At 35.3% G+C, this 22,388-nt stretch overlaps 1 protein-coding gene across 2 annotated transcripts in view; it reads right to left on the bottom strand.

Moving 5' to 3' along the window:
- Positions 1–8,743, bottom strand: part of pcmtd1 (protein-L-isoaspartate (D-aspartate) O-methyltransferase domain containing 1) — a 28,845-nt gene extending 20,102 nt beyond the window's left edge. Inside the window, exons 1-2 of one of the 2 annotated variants that reach the window (XM_088918440.1) lie at positions 8,542–8,743; positions 7,958–8,025 (exon numbers count right to left, since the gene is read on the bottom strand). The gene's annotated coding sequence lies outside the window, so the exon portion shown is untranslated. The remainder of the gene's footprint in view (positions 1–7,957; positions 8,026–8,541) is intronic. The other variant, XM_088918441.1, reaches the window with a different exon arrangement.
- Positions 8,744–22,388: the final 13,645 nt, after the last annotated feature.

The following is a 22,388-nucleotide window of genomic DNA, read 5'->3' as shown; positions in this document are numbered from 1 at the left end:
AATAAATCGGATACGTCTTACTAAAAATGCATAAAAATAAATTCAAAAACTAGGCTGAAGCAATCATCTCGTATCATTCCAATAAAACTAGACTAGTTTAATTGTAATGTACTTAAACTAAACCTAATTAATATAGTAATTATACAATTTCACTTATTAATTAAGAATGCCAATTAATATACTGGAATTATTTCTTATTACTGTGACCATACACCTACTAATAATAATTTAAACTGGTCCCATGATCCCAGAGTTTGTGATATGCCATATCTCATATTCAAGATATAAAGTGTTGAAAACTTCTATAACTACTATAAAGGTTCAACATAACCTGCATGAATATGGCATTCATAGCCAGAGAGTAAAGAAGTAACAAAGAGAGGCAACTTACATTTGCCAAATTAATTGTAAACTGAAAGACAATTGAATTATATCTTACCCTCAGATCAAGTGATAAATGATAGGTTTTTGAAAATGCTCATCAACATTATGTTTAGCATATAAAAGGAGAAGCATATATCAAAACAAGATGCACCGCCACTGTGAAATATGGAAGAGGGTTTCATTTTTGGGGGTTGTTTTGCATCTATGGGTTTATTATTAAGATAGGGTGAATCACCAAGAACTCCATCACATACCAGGACATTTAGGCCAAAGTCCTGGTTCCTTCTGCCAAGAAATTTAAGCTTAGCTGAAAATGGGCATTCCAGCATGACAACAATCCAAAGCATACATACAAACCGTTTACTTCAAATAAAATACACGTTCTAAGTTGTTGGCCACTGCAAACTACAGAATTCAATCCAATTCAATACAGTCATTCAGACTCTAGGAGGCAGATCTCAAATCAGACCCTTTGGTTTAACTATTCATCTAATAAATGGTATTTTAAATGTACAGGCAAGACAGTATCCAATCTATAATTGTTTTCCATTATATGAGGTCCTTTCTCCTTATTTTATCAGGGGTTTGAATAAATTTACATTTGCAATTTGAATTAAAGGGCACAGTATATATATATATTTTAAGACGTTTCTTTTTCCCTGAATCACTGGGTTAACAATTTGAACTTAAAATGTCCCTGACCGATTACAGTATATATTTTTCCACTAAGAGGAAAAATTGCTTTCCACTTCATTGTCATGGCAATGAAATTTTGTATTTTTTGTCCTTTGTTGTATTGTATTTTGTATTGTTTGTTTTTCAGCAATTTTCCTCATTATCCAGGTAATCAGAAATACAGAACTACAGCAAAATGGCTAGAATAGACTTCTTCCACTTTGCCATGCTGTCACAGTGCTTCAGCAAACAAACTGATGAGTTGTCTCTGGTACCTATTTTAGGACACCAAAATGAAGTGTTCACGGTCAGTATAATGGAACTTTAATTACTGTTACTATTTTTACATTGGTCACAGCAGTATCATTAACATCCTCTATTACAGTCTGAATATTTCTGTCATTGTACACTGAGTGGTGCATGACAGCTAAAAAACATCTCAGTGTGTGGAGAATTTCATTGGTACTTTAGAGTCAAACAAGTTTGGGGTGACAAAAAGCTGTTCTGGGGCTCACAGACTTCTCACGATAAGATACACAGGTTGGTGCTATATTATAACATAAAATCAAATCTCTTGAAGGGAGACAGCTATTTGTAATGTCAGCTTTAAAGGTACAAACTCAGTTCAAAGAACTTATATTTTACTGCATGTCAAATGTTCTGCACAGCATCTGCCAATGAAAATCTACTGACAGAAATCATTATTTCAATCCTACAAAAGGAATCTAAATATTGATTTTTGCACAGTGGAAATATTGGTGCTAAATCATGTTTCTTGTTATTAAAATAACCAGTGTAAAACCTCTTAGGGTCTTACATTAGTAACAACACTATATAACAAGGAGGAGCTACACAATTCTGAAATAATAACACAAAGGGCACTGAAGCCAAAAATAGTAGAAGCTCATGAAATACTGCTGCTTTCTAATTTCCTTATTTTTTTACAAAGGTTCTAGTCCAACTGCAGCTTTGCCTGATTTATAAATCAGATAAACCTACAGATGGACTAGAACCTTTGTAAAAAAAAGGTATCCACTAAAACAAAAAAATGACTATTTAAGATTACCGATCTTTTTTTTCTTGACTGAAAGTGAGTTTTCAGCTCAACAGCAAGCATTATCTTCAAGAAAGTGGAGATGCAAAATATTACACAGCTTGTTTTTTTTAAATCCTTACACTTCACACTATGAGTGAAAAAGATGTAAAACAATTCCACCTGTGAATTTTAACATCAAACAAATTTATCAACTGTCAAAACTTCATCAAATAATAGTATGCATCTTAATAATTTAGGTTATTAAGATAAACAAAAAATAAGAACCAGGACACATTTCAAATGAATTTTAAAATAAGGACAGGTTATTAATATACAAGCAAAAGGACTTCTTTCTTTTGTAACCTTTCTGTTGTTCAGGAATACACATCTGTAAATACAGGCTACAGTACGTCATAAATCCACAGACTAGTAAGCAGTGTTGACCTAGTTTTAAAGAACTGCCTCCAGCAGTATTTGAAACGACCACAATACTGCTAACAAGTAGATTTTATTTTACTAAATATTACATATGTGATAAAGGAACATTACAGAACAGTTATAATGTTCATACATAACCATTCTCGATTAACATTTAAAAATGTTATTGACTTTAATAATTTTACAAAAATTTAAAACAGGCATGGTGGAGTTAATGTTCTGAACCACTGCTGTCAGCTTTAAGTGAACAGTTGAGTCAGGGCATTTAACAACTACCTTTCACTGCATTTCCTTTTTCCTATATTTAACAGTGAAGAAGGTTGTTATTTAAACTGCAGTGAACTATCTCCCAGCTACAAATTCTGACAACCACTCTCATTTCATTGAAATAATAATAGATATTCTATTTAAGACTAAATAAAGACCATAAGCATTACTACATAGTACTCATCTAATGAATAGTGGTCAGACACTTAGTATACACCTCTTCATACCACAAGAAATGTAAGCACTGAAGGCTGGAGTTTGGAAAAAAGTCTACAAAATAATTCCTTGCATTTGTACAGAGCTGTTCATCCATAATTATTTCAAAATGCTTTATATATTAGAGAATATTCATTGTTAAAATTTAGTGCACACATGGGCTATTCACAGCAGTCATTGTGCCAGGCAATCCCACTACTCATCACATCAGTTGGAGAAGTGAGAAAATGCAGCACCAGGTTAATTAAGAGAAAGCTTTAAGAAGGATAGATTGTACAAGCACAGAATGTAATTCAGTCAGGACACAAGAATTAAAACACCTACTCTACGTTTCTGCACGATGGGATCTTTCTGACTAAGCAGTTAGGACCTCAGATTAACATCTCACCCAAAGGATGGCACCAACTACAACTCAGTATCTTCAGTCACTATAAAGAGAGTTTTTTTTTTACATTTAGGTCTACAGAGGAAAGACCCAGCCTTGAGGTCTACAAAAACTACTTACAGCCACAATCAGGTTTTCCACCCCAGTGCCGTCCCATGTCCAGATTTAGTTTCATAAATCTAATCGAGCACATTACAATGCGATCATGCTGCTAATATTTGTTACTTTTTATGCTTAAAGAAAGCAAAACATCACTAAAAGATGTACATTTTGTGCATAAAAAACAAAGAAAGTGATTAGGATTAAAAGACCTCAGTGGTTAGATCTTAAGTTTTAAGATATTAAAATTTTGTGGTACTACCTACCCATAAAAATAATATTATTAATTACGAGATTATTATCTTGGCACAGCTCCTATCCACAAGAAAGTGAAAAGGAACGTGTGTCAGTGGAATAAAGGTGGAAATATGTGCACAGCACAGTTCTGTTTTTGATGTATAGTTTGATATTGAATGGATTTCCTACATGCATTCAATATACTTCTGAATATAACATACATGAACCACTGTAATACTGGGATTATTTGGGGAGTTCTTATATTTTTCATTCCCACTTTATTATTCCATAATTCACATTTTAAATATGCAGCCTTCTCTCTATGAGACCGCAACATGGAGAAGTCATACACTTGCAGAGTTTTCATCTGTTGCTAATTTAATAGCCAGCACTGTTGAAGAGTACCTCCCAACAGGTTAGATCAATAATGATGGTGCCCAAAATGCTCAGTTGTATAAGACATATAGTTAGGTAACAGTGGTGTGATTTTTTTGTGCATAAACCACTACATTACTATAAATCTACAAAACACTACTGAAATGATCAGAGCATTTACAGGTAGTATAAGCAGGTTTTTATTGCATTTCATTCAAGTTTATGATTTAACAATTTACCGTTTGTTTGTTTTTTTTCAGCACTTGTTTTTAGTGGTTAGCATTGCGGTCTCACAGCACTGGGGTCCTGGGTTCAATTCCAGACCTGGGTTTCTATCTGCATTGAGTTTGTATGTTCTTCCCGTGTTCATGTGGGTTTCCTCCAACTTCCTCCCACAGTCCAAAATAATGCTGGTAGGTTAAGCTGGCCCTCGTGTTAACGTGTGTGCCTGCATCTGTATGTGCCTTATGATGGAGTGGCATTTCATTCAGGGTGTATCCTGCCTTGCATCTGTTGCTTGCAGGGACAGCCCACATTCCGGCTCTCTGATTACTTTCTATAGGCACAGTGTATTCAAAATTAACTCTATTCAACACATTTTGTAAATGTATTCCAACATTCTTGTTTTAACAAATATAGAAATGCAAAGTTTACACTGTACAGAATGTAGTCATACAATTTTCAAGCTTTTATCACCACAATGACAATTAGTTTATAGACAGAACATATTCACAAAAGCTTATGAAAACAAATGAATAAATACAAGATTAAAATTAAAATCAACAAAAGCAGTAATACACACCTTACTGATTTTACACGCATGTTAGAAAAGTGGGCTGTAAAAAAGTTGCTGTTCAGTAATTGAAAGCAAAAGCTTCTTAAAGAAGCCGAGTTTAAGATACAGTATATAGCAGGTTTGTTAGCTCAGTAAGGTTTATATTAAGTCTGTGATTCAAATTACAATTTACAATTTCAAAGTTGAGACATTTCTTTCCACATCACACAAATTCTAGGTTTCTGCTAGACACTAGTCATTTCCAGCAGGTGAGGAAAACAATCCTTCACTGAAAACCAGAATGCCAGTCTCAGACACACTTTCAAAAAAGCAAGGCGATATCCCATAGTGAATTTAGAAGAACATCGGATAATCCAAACATTAAAAATATCAAGGATGACAGGAGACAATTGGACAAATTTGGAACAATTCTCTATAGTTCTATAGTCTCTATTTCCATTAAAGCCCCCCTGAACTGGACAATTTAGACTAGTCAATCTAACCTTCAGACATCAAACTGAAAGACAAAAAAAAATCTCTCAGCCACAAGTCTGTCAACACTCCAAGCATAGGAGTTTTAGCCATTGTTTCTCGTTTCATGAAAAGGCAATACCATACCTGCCCAGTTCCAACTATATGTTTCATGACAAGCTATTAAATAATAAAGGGACAAAAACTACACACTGGACATACAATAAGGTAATTATTTAAAATATCCTTTAACCCCAACTGCTCCAGAGGCGCCATAGAAATGGCTGACCCTGCACTCTGACCCCAAGCTTCTCTCCCTGTCTGTGTGTCTCATGGAGAGCAAGCTGGGGTATGAGAAAAAAGACCAATTCCTAGTACATTGTATATTGTATTGTATATGGCCAATAAAAGTGATCTTATCTTATCTCTCTCTGATAGTAGTTTTCTGCACCTGGCTTAAAGAAACATAATCTGGAAAAAATTACAGTGAAAGTACTCTGGCTAAATATTTAACAAAAACACAAAATTTAGTTTTTCTTATTTGGGTTTGTATTTACACATCGCTGTTGTTGTTTTCAAGTTTACCAACAGGTTGCTGCAAATTTGCTGCTCAAAGGTTTTAGGCTTATATTGTTGCACTCTTTCCAGTCTAGTTCCTTCTTTATCCAGAAACATTACAAAAACTATCATCTTCTACTGAACTTTTACTCAACATTTAGCCAGTTTAATATAATCATTCCTTATAGATCTATATATTTCAGTACAAAAAATAGCCTTTTATAGATGTTTTGAAAGTTTAAGTTATGAGAAGAACATCGCCACTACAACTTTTACAAAGTTCACATTTGGTTGTTAAAATCAGGTTTTTAATTATCAATAGGAAGATTTTTAAATGACAATTTTGGTTTCTTTTTTATCTTAATGGTAAGCAATGTTGGTTTAATAGTATGAACACTACTTGGGGCTTTGTGTAAAGAGTTAAAATATATGCTGTGAGCTTCAACAATTAAGTTTTACTTTGTCTCCATGTCTGTGATAATAATGGCAACTTTATAGCCATCACAGATCTTTTAATTAGGTCTATAAATTTCTTAGCATCACAGAAGTTGATGTGGATACAATTAGCACTAACACTTACAATTCATGTCTTAATGTAACAGCAAAGAATTCATCTCCAACAGACATCACTGAAAAGTTAGTACAGCAGTTCCAGCAAGGATAAAGGAAAATTTTTATTAAAAAAAATATTGAGAGAATCTACTGAGCAACTCCCCAATACCAACCCTTACAGTGTTTGAAAGCAAAACCATACTCCTAAAATATCAAATGTGCTGTCGTTAGAGTACAAAATATTAGCGTTGTTTATAAAGGGCATCAGCATGGTAAATGCCACTAGCATTTAAGATACACAATTACAATAACATGCATTATGCTGATATACAGTACATATAAAGATTTGAAAACAAGATATTACAAAGAAATGGTCCATGCTAAATGGCCTTTTTAGATAATCAATATAGAATGTTTATTTAAACTTTGATAAAAGTGTGATAATAAACAGCTCATTTCGACGTGTAGTTCACGATGTCAAATATTAAGAATCTATTACTGAAACGAGAGTGAAAAACGTTATTATTGTTAGCAGAAACAGTGAACCATGACCACATTTTCAACTGCAGAGCTCATTAAGTCACTCACATTTTTAGAACCTGCCCGGAGAAATTAAATTACTGCATTACTGAATGTAATAAGGTTGCCTTTCTCCCATGACACAACCCTCTTATTTGATTTTATCAAGTGAATTATTTTGATGGTAAATGTTTGCTTTCGTTAAAACCACGGTTTCTACCAGAGTTTTATTTTTTCAACACACACTGGGATATTTGCCAGATTTGGCCTAGTTTTTGTTCCGTTCTAACCTCGAAGTGCGGCGATAATACCAACGTCTCTCCCACCAAGGGACCGGCTATAAAGTTCAACCTTTAGAAAAGAATCTAGAACCACACGCCTTTTTTTCTTAAACGCCCAGTTTAAATATTCTACATTCCTATTTTTAAATTAATTGACGGAGACAATTTTATTTTTAAAACCGTACCATTCTCTCGATTTCGACGCTTTCGTTCTTCGGTTCAAATTGACAAATGATCCCTAACAGCAACACTGTGCGAAAACTTTCCACTGACGCCATCACGGTAGCAACAAAGGATCTCCGTCAGGCATCTGATTTTTACTGTTATTTTCACAGCGGCGCCCACAACACCGAGTTACTGAAATAATACATGGAATGCACAAATAAAATAAAAGACACTCGCGTAAAAGACAATGTGCGGTGCAACTGCCAACTGCGGTGCACTTCACCGTCTTACGTGAAAACAAAATTAAAAAAACTTTAAAATGGCAACTTGCTACAGCTGCATTAAGTTTCCGTATTTTTATATCGATCTTTAGTAATCTACTTAGGTGCTCTCGTGCATTTGCCTTTTGTAAGCTACACTTCAGTGCGTTGTTAGATTACTGCGACAAAGTGATACAAACACACAGAAACAACTAATTTGCAGGACTGGTCATTACAAAAACTGTGCATTAGACATACGTATACCTTGTATTACACACTCAAACGTTAGTGTGTCTGGAATGGCCACGCAAACACTTTAAAGGCCCGGATGCCTGTTAAAAAATATGATAAAATATACAGGGTTAATTATGATAGCTATAATTATCTTTACAGAGTAAGGCCTGTACGTGTATTGTTTTAAACATTTACTATACTGTATTTTTAAAGTATCTTTACAAATACCATCGTGGCATTAAAGCAACAAATTCATGACATGTCTATATGTTAAACTTTTACATTTGTTCTTGCTCTGAGAGATGCATGTGAAACGATTTCCAAATAAAGGAACTTAATGGCGATGCAAACGACAGGGGCAGTATGTATTTAACTACTGCTTGTTACTCAAACTGCAGATATTACTAACGCCACAGTGATAAAAGCAGCAGAGGTCCCTACAATTCATGCAACACTAAGTCAAATCTCAATGTAATCGAAGAAGCAATCTATTTATTAAACTCGAACGACATGTCTCGTATTGTGGATATCCTGCATGCCGGATAACGAGGTAGAGTACTTTGTTTCAAAAACAACAAAATGTCGACATCAGTAATTTCAAACAAATCACTCACCTATTCTCTTTCGTTGCAGTTAGTCGACAAGCAAGAGTGTTAAAAGCTGATGACAAAATCTAAAAAAGATTTTGTCAACGTACTAAAATTAATAATTGTGTGAATTGCACGTATATATTAAAAAAGAGTTCGGTTTAGTTCTGCCTTCCAGACGCCGAAGAAACAGCTGTGAGGATGTAAACATAAAGTCACGTGGTCACCAGCAAATGGAGCTGCAGAGCAAACTGGGGCTTTAAACATGCAGGGTCCTTTAAACAAAACGAGTGTGTGAAACTTCATACAAACTTGTGATATCCTGAAGGGATAAAAGGTTTTCTGTTCGCCTTCCCGTCTTTCAGACCACGGAAAAAGGGTGTAGGCAGATATTATTAGGTGCCATAAAAGATGACTTGTCTCCTGAAGTACGCACTTCACAGAATTTCCAAGCTAATTAGCGCAGTTCATTTATTCAAGATTCTCAAAAAAAACGAAATATCAAATAAAAAACAAATGTGTGGCTCGTATGGAGTGGAACTTAGCTAATAAGATATATTTTCTATAACCAAAATACAATTTTGAAACATAGTTTCTGATAACTTCGTTTTTATTGCCTTACATTCATGTTTTTTTTTACAGAACATACAGGCCTTCATAATCTGAAATAAACTTAACATTACAGCATGCTATCAGAGCATTGAGTGCATTGTCATCCTGCCACGCAACACCTTGTGGCAGACCTCCACTTCGTTTTTTTTTCAAATGCTTGGTTTGTGTTAGACATCTATCATGTTGTATCAGGCAGCATTGGTAATTGAGACTGTATTATCCAAGACATGGTCAAGAAATAGTCCCAGGCAGTCCATTGACAGTTTAATTAAACTTTAGCTTCTACTACAGTACATTCTTTCTACACTCCAGATCATGGGACCTCTTCCTATTTTTTGGAACACTGAAGGATGGTCTCAGTAATGTCTGAGAAGTTGCACTTTACGAAATTAGAGATTCAGCTTGGAAAGTCAAGGCAGGGAGGAGGTATCCAGTGTTCCAGTCTTACTAGTTTAGTTCTGACTTTGACATATTTGCTGAGTTATAATAAAAAAATCATTTTGATTTACCAAACGCACAGAGCATCTCTAATATATTAAGAGAAGTACATGCAGGTATAAACTGCTCCCAGAACAGTTCTTTTTTATAACTGTAACTTTCTTAAATCCGGGGTGGATTTTGAAAACTTATTGAAAATTCAACAGTCTACATTTTGCAATTGGTAACACTTAGTAATTAATATTTTAAATAGTAAGCAGATACATGTGCTCATTTCTCAAGTAGTATCATTCCTTGACATGACTAAATATTGAGATCACATCATGCGATTTCATAAATACTGTACACTGGGTGATTAATGTTTTGTGTCTGCGTTGAGTGAAATTGTCAAAATAACATGATTATAAATCTTTATATATAACAGTTCTTTATAAATAATAGTTAAAAAGATGAGAAATTAATGAATACAAGAACAGCATAATACACTGTATGATCGTGTATCACAATGAGTATTAAAGTTGACTGAAAGCAGCTTGTCTGAGAGAGATTTTGCTCGCTGTATGAGATGGTTTGTTTCAATACTCAGCAGACAAATCAGGAAAAGGAAACTGGCTCTGATTGGCCACATCCTGGAAGGAGAGTCATAATGCCATCGCAGGTCTGTGACATCAATTCGCGTAATATGCAATCACAATAATTGCAAAGGTGTATAAACCAAAAGCATACAGTATGAACACGAGAGGCCATTCAACCCATCTAGCCCATTTGTGTTCACTTTGCAGCCATATCACCCTGCAACTCACAACTGGCAGCCCACTGAAGCTAAGCAGGTGTGAGCCTGGTCAGTACCTGGATGAGAGACCTCCTGGGAAAAACTAAGGTTGCTGCAGGAAGAGGTGTTAGTGGGACCAGCTGGGGGCGCTCACCCTGCGGTCTGTGTGGGTAATAATGCCCCAGTATAGTGATGGGTACACTATACTGTAAAAAAGGTGCTGTCCTTTGGATGAGCCATAAAACTGAGGTCCTGACTCTGTGTGGTCATTAAGAATGGCATTTCTCGAAAAGAGTAGGGGTATAACCCCGGCGTCCTGGCCAAAATTCCTATTGGCCCTTAACCATCATGGCCTCCTAATAATCCCCATCCATGAATTGGCTTCATTACTTTGTTCTCCTCCCCACTAATATCTGACGTGTGGTGAGCGTTCTGGTGCACTATGGCTGCCGTTGCATCATCCAGGTGGGCCTGCACATTGGTGGTGGTGGAGGGGAGTTCCCATTACCTGCAGTAAGAGAGTGGAGTGTCCAGAAAAGTGCTATATAAGTGTTAGCAATTATTATTATTATTATAACTAATAACTTTTTTAAATCTATCAGGATCAGCCAGTATTGTATGTGGCCAGGGATACCACTCTGTAACTAAAACTTACACCACTGGCACAGCAGCAGTCAGTTTATGTTTCTCTTGCTGTTAGTGTATCTTACACTCTCTGTAGGAGACCACCAGTTTGTCTGTTGATGAGTCCTGGGTTGAGTACTGGGCATTTAGACTCCTGTCTCTCAGCTATGTGGATAAGATATGTTGCTACCTTGCCAGGCTATACCCCACTCCTCCAGATACCAATGCCTCCAGTCAGCCCTGGTTCAGCCAACCAGTCCTGTTTCTTAGCAGCACACTTCAACTCCATTGAACCTGGCAAACAAACCACTATGCCTTAGGATCGTAGGATGCTGTTCTTCCCTTTCAGGATAGTTTTACCATGTCTCCTGGCTTTCATTAATCTTTTGGGTAATGAATCTCCTTTCTAATTATTGTTCAGCCCATCTGTCGGCTCATGTGATGTCCCTCAGTTTAGCCCAAGCTCAAGGGGGTTCTAGTAAGAATAACAAGCAAAAAGCATTGTAGAATATATAGTGGCTATCAAAATTATTTCACCCCCCATTTCACATTATTAAAACATTATTTCACATTAAAAATTTCACATTTTATTGTGTTATAATATGGATTACAATAATGTAATATTGCCATAGATCAACACAAATGAATCAACAAATAATGTTAAAATGAAAACAAAATTCTACAGATCCTTCTGAATTAATTATAGGTACAGTATAAAAAAAGAAAATAACTGATTGCATAAGTATTCACCCCCTCGAGTGAATATTTGGTAGAGGAACCTTTGGCAGAAAATACAGCCATGAGTCTTCTTGGATAAGTTTCTACCAGCTTATTGATAATTTAATAATTAATAATAGCCTACACTTACATAGCGCTTTTCTGGACACTCCACTCAAAGGGCTTTACAGGTAATGGGGACTGCCCCCCACCACCGATGTGCAGCATCCACCTTATTACACCTGGACACTGCAGTTCTTGTCCATTATTCTTTGCAAAAAGTTTGAAGCTCACTCAAGTTGAATGGGGGCTTTTGGAATTTTAACAATTTTCAACTCACACATTCTCGATTTGGACAGAGGCTGGGCCACTCCAGAATATACTGTAAACACAACATTTTGGCTGTGGAGCATTCTTTGGGTGGAGCCTTCTTTGACACCCAAGAAGGCTCCACAGCTGAAATGTTGTGTTTCTTTTCTTCTCTTTGCAGCATGGGATAAACCTTTACCTACTTCAGTCTCTCCGGAATATTGTCTTTTTTGTTTTTTAAGCTACTCTACTGCGGCTTTGGCTTTATGTTTAGGGTAATTGCACTGCTGAAAGATGAATCTTCTCCAATGTTTGGTCTCTTGCAGAATGCAGCAGTTTTTCCTCTACTATTTCTTTGTATTTTGCTGCATCAGTTTTGCCTTCTATTTTCACAAGTCTTGCAGGCCCCGACATGGTGAAGCATCCCCATAGCAATTAGAATTAAGAGTATAAATTCAGTTTCAGGACAGGATTTGACTGATTGACTTGCAAGTTTGACTATGGGCTGTGATATCATTCCACAGTATTGGAGCAATAGAAATGAAAGCATGTTTTTCCTGTGTTCTGATCTGTGCATTGGGGAAATGAAAGGCCAGAGTCGCAAGAGCTCAAATGAAATGAAAGTGTACAGAAAGGCAACACTTCTTGGATGCATTCAAAGAGCCAAACCATTTAGCCCTTAAAGGTGAGCAGCAGTTTTCTGAATCTTATGATGAAATCCGAAGCGAAGCAGCGCAAGGAAAATTGAAGAGGATGCATATATGTTTATGTGGTAAAGTATTAATGATTATAATAAACACTTTGAGCAAATTGGCGTACACAGGGCAAAAGGGCCAAGCCATCTAAGATCTAAGAGAGAGCACAAACACAGAAGCATGTGAGTTGTGCTCATATTACTGTACAGATAGAGCACTGCTTGCTTGGCACTTTTGCCCTGTTCTCGCTGAGGCTCCCATCTGACTCTGAACTGGATGAAGCAGTTAGAAGGTAGATGGATGTTCTAAAAGGCAGTATTAGAATATACTGTACTGTACATGCCAAATTTGGACATTTTTAATGCAGCTATTTTTGAGATATGTGAGTGCAACTATTTTGTAAAACATTTTTCAGGGTTAAGCAAGCCAAGTACTACAACCAACAATTCATTTTCATGGAACTTTAATTTATCCATCCTCCTGACATGAATATTGCAGAAAACATCCCCAAACCTTTAGAAATGGCATAGATAAAGTACTTAAAAGCAGAGTAAAAGAAGATAATTTCATGTCTTTACTTGAACTGTAACTTAGTGAAGACACAACTATATCTGTCACATTTCTATAAGAGTATATATGAAAAGGGGATAAACTGGTTTCAAAACAAGTTTCAACACAAAAGACATCAAGACTGAAGCAGTATTTTTACATGGCAAGATCCAGTAGTTTTGTTCTTACTGCTATACTTTTAAGCATCCAAGCTGTATAACCTACAGAGATGTAAGAATGTTTGTTTTCTTCTCCAATTTCATGGGATATCCCAGGAACTTTGAACTTGGCAGGTAATCTGTGAAAAATATGATATTATAATTGTGACCAAAACTGTGGTTTACAAAATTACATCAGTTTGCTTGTACAAGAAAGAATAGTTTCTGGGGTAATTCTGTGGGAACGTGATTTAACTTATTTTGGAAACTCAGACTGAACACTATTATGGGAGGTAGAGTAATTAGCAAATATTGCAAAGAAAAATGAAAAACTAAAATATGTTGATTGCATAAATATCCCCCCTTGAGTCTGTTCTTGGTGGAAATATCTTTGACAGCAATTACAGCTGTGCATGTTTCTGGATAAGTCTCAAACAGCTTTTCACCGCACACCAGGATGGTGCAATTTTTGCCCATGCTTTTATGAAAACGCCCTCAAGCTGTGCCAAGCTGGTAGGGGATCGCAGGGGGAGCAATTTTCAAGTATCGCCACAGATTCTGTGTCAGGATTTTGTCAGGGACACTTTAATTTCTTCTTGTTAAGCCTTTTCAACTTAGTCGTGCTTTGGGTAATTGTCCTGGAGAATTTTTTGATTTTTTTTTTCTGGTTCATCAAAGTACTCTTAAAAACATGAAGATTTTCTTGTATTTTTTTTCATTTTCCCTTCACTCTTGACAGGTTTCCCAGTCCCTGCTAAGAAGAAACATTTTTATAACATAATGCTGCCACCACCATATTTGACAGTAAGGGTGGTGGTGACTGGATGATGCACTGTGTTTGATTTTAGGAAGACATCATGATTTTACACTGAATTAACAATTTTGCCTAGTCTAACCACAAAATATTTTGCCATATGTTTACAGCACCATGTAACGGTTTATTGCAAAATACTTTTTTTCTTCTGTAGTGGCTTCCTTCTTGGCACTCTACCATGCAGGCCAGCTTTGACATTTTCTCTCATCTCAGCCTTCTTTATTTTTTTTCCCTTTTCTTAGCAGTTCATTTTCAGGTTTAACTTCTTTCACTCATACAAATGTTCTGTTTGAGCTTGCACGTTTTAGAATATTCACCAAAAGTGTAATTTTGTAATTCAACAGACTGGAATGGGGGTGAATAGTTTTGAAACACACTATAAATACAAGTTGCTTCAGATAAAAGTGTCAACCAAATAATTAAAAATTGTTATATGTGACAAAAAGGTGTCAGTGGAACAGAGTAAATCATCACATACACTTCAATCTGTTAATTTTCAAAATACTACATATTAGAACATAATACAGTACAGTATATACAATATTGTTATATTATAAAATGGTGTTCCTATGTAATATATAAGCCCCTGATAACCATTAATCATTTTGCTATTGTTTTTTAAACATTTAAACTGCAAATGATCAAACTGTTTTACATTTTTACAAAATGATTTACTACACCATGACAACCTCTCTGCCACATTGATTTACTATGTTATTCCATGGCAATACAATTTGCTAGTATGCCTTCAAACTACTTGTTTTTTTGTTGCATTGCTACAAAATATCTTTGAAAGTCAATTGAAAATTGAAACATACTTCTTCAGTTATATCAAATTTTATACACACCAGTGGAAACCATTCCTTTCATTATGCTAATTACATCAGATCTATTTCAGGTATTCATATTACAAATAAGGTGCACAGGTGCATTTGTAAATGAAAAAAAAATGCATAATTTACTCGCTCATTTAATGGGAAATAGAAATCTGGATAGCAATTTTAAAATTGTATTAAAAGCAGATAGATGATAATTTAAGGGTTGGTTTAAGAAGTTGTGGGTTTATGGTAGGAGCTTGGGTAGGAGGTTTTCCTCCTAGATGGGTTGCCTGGGGTTAAGGTGTAGACAGACGTTGACATTTTCTCTCATCTCAGCCATATTTACTGTAAGTATGTCGAAGTATCTTGAAGCTAGCACGAAATACAGTATATACTGTATTCTTCAGTTTGAATAGTTGGTATTGTGTAGTACATAAAGGGAAATTAAAGAGCTTGTACTTGAGTTATGTGGTCCTGATGATTGCGATAACACTCCTTCTGTTCTAAACGAGCCTGCATGTTTTCCAGTCACCTCCAGTATAGGCCAGGGAATGTGACCATTGAGTGTCATGCTGTTTTGTTTATCCAATAGCCGTTTTGAGATTTTACAAACAGTTAAATGAGTACTTACACTTCTGAAAATGCTGTCCTTGTTTGTGTAAGAGTAAGGAGGCGAAAATGAGGCTCCAGAATCAATGAAGCTGGTTCTGAAGTTTCATTCTCACATATGTTTGTGAGTGTGAGTGTTTCAGAGTTAGATTGTTTTCCTATGACAGGTTGTACTCAGAAAGAGCATGCCTAAACACCCAGTGTAAGCTGAGACTGTCCAGAGGGAGTCAGCCAAAAAATGGTGATAAACTGAGCAACTTCATATTACTTCTGGTTTGTATTGGAGGATTGCCACAGTGCTGTTCAGAAAGTTTGTCTGAGCAGAGTTTCATCTAGAGAACATCCTGTGCTCTAATGACTAAAAATATACTCTTTTTTCCCAAGAATAGTCCAACTACAGTAAATTATGGTGATGAAAAGAAGAGGCCTACCATGAACATTTCCCTGTACAGTATATATAGTGCTCTCAAGCATTGTGAGAGCCTTCTTTACATGTTTTGAGGGCAGAAATCATTTGCAATACATTTCAATAGATTTCAGCCACAATGTACTAAAGCACATAGCCACATTAACATTACAAAATGTCTAAAGTGGAAAATTGCTCATGTGCGAGCCTGTCCATTGCAATGTATTTCTTTTCTGGATTATAGAAGAAATGTGATTTTAAGAAGCATATCTCAGGATGTATGCACAAAACAAATTCTCAGCTAATATTGTGGTCTGTGCTTTAATACGGTAGATTCTAAAAAAAGTAGATTGTGTACCTTGGCCTTTACATTCTATCCATTATATTTTTATAATGTTCTTTCTGTGTTTCTGGGTCTGGGAATAACATTTTTTTTTCACTGGTATAAACAGAGCTACTGTATGTAATGCTATCTAGCAGTAGTAGCTAGTGACATTGCTAACATGTCATTTTGCAGTGTTTAAGCAGTCTTCAGTAATAGTTTAATTATTTATGCTATACCCCAGCGCTCACTAAATTAATATACATATTATATTGTGTACTTTTATTTACTGTACCTTCATTATTTTAAAATGCAGAGTAAGTACACAAATTATGTTATATACATCTTATTTTGTATACAGTAGCTTTTGGAGGACAGCTTATTTGTAATCATGTCTTTGACTACGTAGAAAGGGTATGGGTAAGAAGGAAATCTTTTATTTATAACAATTTATTTATTGTCAAGAGGTTTTTCTGGAGTTACATTAAAGGTTTGATGTTGTAGATTCAGAGAAGGGCAAATAGTGCTGAAAACATGAGTTGCAACTAGCAACTGAATAGATATTAAGAAAAGGACAAATACAGTTTGGGGTCTTTAAAAGTCTGAAATCAATAAACAAAGTGAATTCAGTAGTTATTGCAAATTTATCAGCCAGCAAGGATGCTGTCATTAAAAGGAATCTAGTCATAAAAAGAAAATGTATTTTCTGTTCCATATCCATACTATACATTCAGGTTGCCACTGTATTTGTATGTAACTGATTTTTATATGTTAACTGTATTTAACTTACAGTATTTATAAGCCATTTTCCCATATATTATGATTGATTTCTTAGTTCTGAGACTTAAGACTAAGTCTTAGATCTTAGACTAATCTTATTCTATCTTAATATTTCTAATAACATTTCTAAGAAATTTAGCCAAGTGTACACATGATGCAAAGTTGTTTACTGTATTATTTACTCCATTATGACATCTGGTGGCTGACATAGCTTTATCAAGATTCTCTTTTAGTTATAGTTTTTATTTACTTATAATAAATTAGTATTACCTTTACTCTCTATTATACTCTAGTATATTTCCACAGTAATTAACCCTACTTCAGATGACATTAGTGGTTCTCTCATTTGACCAGTGCATTTCAATGAAATTCCTAGTTATACAACAAGCACTCTGTAGAAGAAAAAAAATAGAAAGAAGACTTTGAGTGATACTATAAATGTCCTGATTAGTAAATAACTGCTCATGATGGGTGAGGTTTTTTATTAAAATATGTGTTGACATTTGAATTTAGATTCACATTCCACATTAATTATTAAAAATAAGTAGACGACACCACAATTACATTACTGTTTTATGCCCTTATGGTCTGTTTGATTTGTATGGATCAATGTACTTTTGTTAAGGATGTTAGATTTGAGCACAAAATATAGTACCATCTCTTTCATTGTAAGCAGTAAAGCACTCAATTCCAACCAATTGTGATGTTAATTCAATGTTAATTCTCTAACGATAATTAAGAGAAAGACAAATCAAGCAAATTTCCAATAGTAAGGTATTGGATTTTCATTATCAAAGGGAAAGTATTTTGAATTGAAATGCTTTAAAATTTAATTTGTTGTTTTTTCATTAATTTCAGCTGATTGTGCTTTTGAAATTTGCTTCATCTATAGAGCTGATGTTAGTCACAAGTAGATTATTAAAAGGAAATACACCTTAGATATCTGATATATGCATTCTGACTTTTGCATCCATCTGACTATATGTAGCTAGATTTTTCTAATTATACTATCTATACTATAGTATACTATCCAACCACACCTTTTCTATCCACTTGAGAGTTGCAGGGGAGCTGGATCCTGGCAAACAACAGGCATGAGGTAGCTACACCCTGGATATGTTGCCAAAGTGAAAACATTTTTTAGATACAGGCCTATACTTAATTAAGTTCCATTACTGTTTTTGTTTTAGCATTTCTGTTTTATCTTTAACAGCATGCATTGATCCACATCTTTTATCCAAAGTGCAAACATCTGTGTTGGAAATTGGTACTACATACACATATGTGAAAAAATTGTTCTGCTTTCTGACTTTTGAGAATGGCTGTAGTATTCATATTTGTGTGTGTTTGAAAATGTTCATTCAGCATTTTGTCATGCAGTCCCTGTGCCACTGTTTTTCATGTGTTTACACATGTACTATGTGTAATTAAAATTTAAGAAAGGCATCACATTTGATGAATTCTTGATGTTATGGCTTTGAAACCATCATCCATGTGTCCTTTTATAGCACATTATGATCAGATAAGATTTACTTTTTAAACTTCGACAGCTATTTATTCCCCAAAAAACTGGACAGGGTTAAAATATGAGGACTGTATTACAAGTCAATTGCAATAAACCTGCAATACACATTTAGATATCATTATAGGCCTTATTATTGTAACTCATATTATCAGGCGCAAAATCAGAGAAATTAAAATTCACTTCAAGCATATTTAAGCATTTCATAATTCTTAGCTCATGTACAGTAGGTGCTGAGGGAATACAATACAATTTTTATGGAACATTGGAAGGATTCCTGTTTTTTTAAATTACATTTCTTTTCAGATATTTATGGTATCAAATATCTCTGTGAGATCATTAATACAATACTAATAAATGATCTTTAAATTAATATAGAAATCCTAAATTTAATGATCTATCCACAGTAGTTATTTGGAGTTCTTCCAAATCTGAAGCTAAGCTGTATCTATAAACACAGTTTTTGAAATGTCCTGACTACCCTTCGATTCAGTGGAAAAACCTGTAAGTCCAGCCACTCTGATGAAACATCTTAAGATTAATTTAGTAATTAATGCATTAGCATCTTTCCAATTATAAAATGTCCCCTTAAAATCAAGGACATTTGCACATTCTAATTAATGTGTGATTTAATTATTACTTCTTTTCACTGTGGACATGGAACACATCTCACCAGGCTGGCTTCACTGCTGCTTGGTATTCACACACTATATACTGTAGTGTTATGCATAGTATCTGTATGGCTATTGTTTCAAACTTTAGGCTGCTATTTCATTCTGCCTAACAGATTTTGCATTGCAATTTAAGCATCTGATGGGCACAATTTTCATTTTATTGTTTTACCACATGTTGTTACTTACCTTCTATTAAAATTCCTACTGTATACAGTATGTTTTGGGAGTTGACCTGTGTAGGGGTGAAAGCTAAGCAATTAAGTACTAATTGCAAAAGTCACAAACCTGTTTACTCTAGGCCACAAAGTACAGATGGATCTTCTTGATAAAGGCAGTTCATTCTTTAGATTATGCATTTCAAATGTATCCTGCGGGAATACAGAAAATCTGTCACTACTGACATTTTGTGAACTTTGATAACTTATAACCTAAACTCCAATTGGGTGCCTTTTAAGATTGAGTCACTTGAGACCAATATTTAAAAACATTTCATGTCCTTTCTCACCCTGTGTCAGTACAGCACAAGATACTGTAGGTTGATAGCAGGGAGATATGGATACCCATTATGTATACGGTAAAAGAAAGTGTGTATGATTAGGCTATTATTGAGAATTTGAGAAGTAGTATTTAAAATTTGAAAAGTTTTTTTTCATGGAGGCAACATGGTACTTTGTTGTTTTTCTATGTTCAGTTGTACAGTACTCGGTATTAACCTCTTACCTGTGTGTTCACCCTGAATCCCACTTCCAGACAGTAGATCTGCACATCTGCATTCTGTGTCACGATTGTAATCCTTCCTCTTAAGGGTGCTGCAGATCTTTCACATTTTAGTTGCCTCCTATCCAGCCCCTCCTTATTTAAGCCAGAAGCTCTTACTATTCTGGGCTCAGCATTGGAAGATGGACGTCCCGAAGCCCACCTACCAGCGGGTCCTGGAGTGACCCAACGGCATCGGCTTCACTACGGCATCCTGACCATCTGGGTCCGAGGCTCGGAGTGCCTGGCCTCGTTAACCCATTTTTAATTCCCTGTCCCTGCACCGGATACTGTTCCAGTTTTTAAACCTTGTCTTGTTTTTGTCTTGGATGGATCACCTGGCTCTGGAACTTCACCCTAGATTTCCCTTTGGACTCCCTTGGACTAGTTTGCCATGGCCACGCCCCCCTGAGCACCAGTGCACAGTCGTCACGCCCCTCTGTTTGCCAACCTGCCCAGTCCCTCATCGTCTCCTCCCCTGTGTCCGTTTCCACTTACTTCCGGATTATACCGTCTGCATAGGGAACTGACCTACGCATCGTTACATTCTGACTACTACCATTTTTACTAGTAGTTCCTACTAGCTGCAGGAACATTTTTGTCTATCTTTATTTTTAATGTTTTTACCTCACAGGACGCTTAGACAGAAAATAGAAGGGAAGAGAAAGAATACTGAATCTTATTGTCCTTGAGATGTCTAACTCCAGCCCCACCAAAGAATTGTAAAGAATTCTGTTAAATTCTTAACAATTAAGAATTGTTAAAGTTGTGATGTGATAACATACAGTATAAACACATAAACCTTTCAGTATAATTTTAAACTTTTTCTCATCATCATTTAATACGTCTAACGGAACTAAATTTGTAGCCTTTGTGCATTCCATTTCAGCTCTTGAAACACATCCATGACTTGTTTTGAATTTAGTATCACTTTTTCATGTTATTACTATATTGCACTTAAAGGAATAATATGCCTTTATTTTACAGTATGTCACATGTTATCACACTCTCATTTACAATGACAACCTGAAGATGCAGCTTTTCAGCAGGCCTTTACTGGAGTGAAACATATTGCTTAAGAGTACAACAGCAGCAACCTACCTACTATCTGAATCCTCCATCCTCCAGTCTGGATTCCAGAGCTCTAAGCACCACTTAACACTTATGCTGTTTTATGCTTTGCACATTGCTGGTGGTATTCAAAGCCACAACTCCAACCATTCAAGTACAATTTGAACATATCTGATGTGTATGTTAAGCTTCAGTAAACTTAATGGGAAGCTTTGGACTGATGAATGCTAAAAGCCAAATTGGATCCAGTCTGAAGTCACTTCTTAAAGGAAAAGGTCTTCAAGTTTGGACAAGTGCAATGCTAAAGGTGAAGAGTCGCTATCAGGTTTTGTGAAATCCCAATTAACTTTCTTTGGACCCAAATGGGGCAAAATAGTATTCAGTGACATATTGCATCAGTAATAAATAACATGGTCTATTCCTTGAACAATCTGCTTTCAAAAAGTGAATGTGAAATGTTAGTTTCTCAAACTCATAATTCTACTAGAAAAAAAATATTTTTTGTAATATACACAGTAGGTGAATGCATGTTTCACACTGTATATATTTTCAACTCCAACCTTCACAAATGCAAATAGACTAGGAAGGCTGCAATTATTTTCCCAGTGAGTCTAATCTTTGTCTGAAATTATTCTGTTAACCTTTTTGGTACTTCATGGCTTCTTTACTGATCACAAATTCATTACAAAGAGCATTCAACAAGATTTTCAATAAATGACTGCATCCTTCTAAAAGAAGAATACCATACTACCCTTCTTGAATTTACCTAAAAGAATGCCTGGGTTTGCCCTTTTGGAACATCTGCAGTGATGCATGTTTTTTGTGTTTTATTTTTTCAGAATGCAATTATTTTTTAGCACAACATACCTAGGTCAGCTTTTGTATGCTTCAAACGCTTTACAGAGTTAAATCAGAGAATGACAGACTGGACCTTTTGTAGGCATCCCATATTATTTCCAGTTAAGGTTTCCAGTACAATAAGTGGCATCATCTTCAAGGTCATTGAAAAATTGCATGACTAGGCTGTAAAAGACTGTGCAAGGCATTTACAACTTAAATGTTTTAATTAGACAACAGGGTGTGTTTTAAAGACACCTTTTGCAAACAGTAATATGTAAATCCTGCCCAATTGTCAGTTTTAATATATAAAATAAGGATATTTTTTCTCTGTAAACTGAAGTTATTGTTTTTTTTGTTTGCCTCGGTTAAAACAGGTAATCAACGCATA

The sequence above is a fragment of the Atractosteus spatula genome, chromosome 6 (assembly GCF_055471065.1).
Source record: "Atractosteus spatula isolate fAtrSpa1 chromosome 6, fAtrSpa1.hap1, whole genome shotgun sequence".
NCBI classification, from domain to species: domain Eukaryota; kingdom Metazoa; phylum Chordata; class Actinopteri; order Semionotiformes; family Lepisosteidae; genus Atractosteus; species Atractosteus spatula.
Note: the sequence above shows the minus strand (reverse complement) of the source record. Positions and strands in the feature narration are given on the sequence as shown.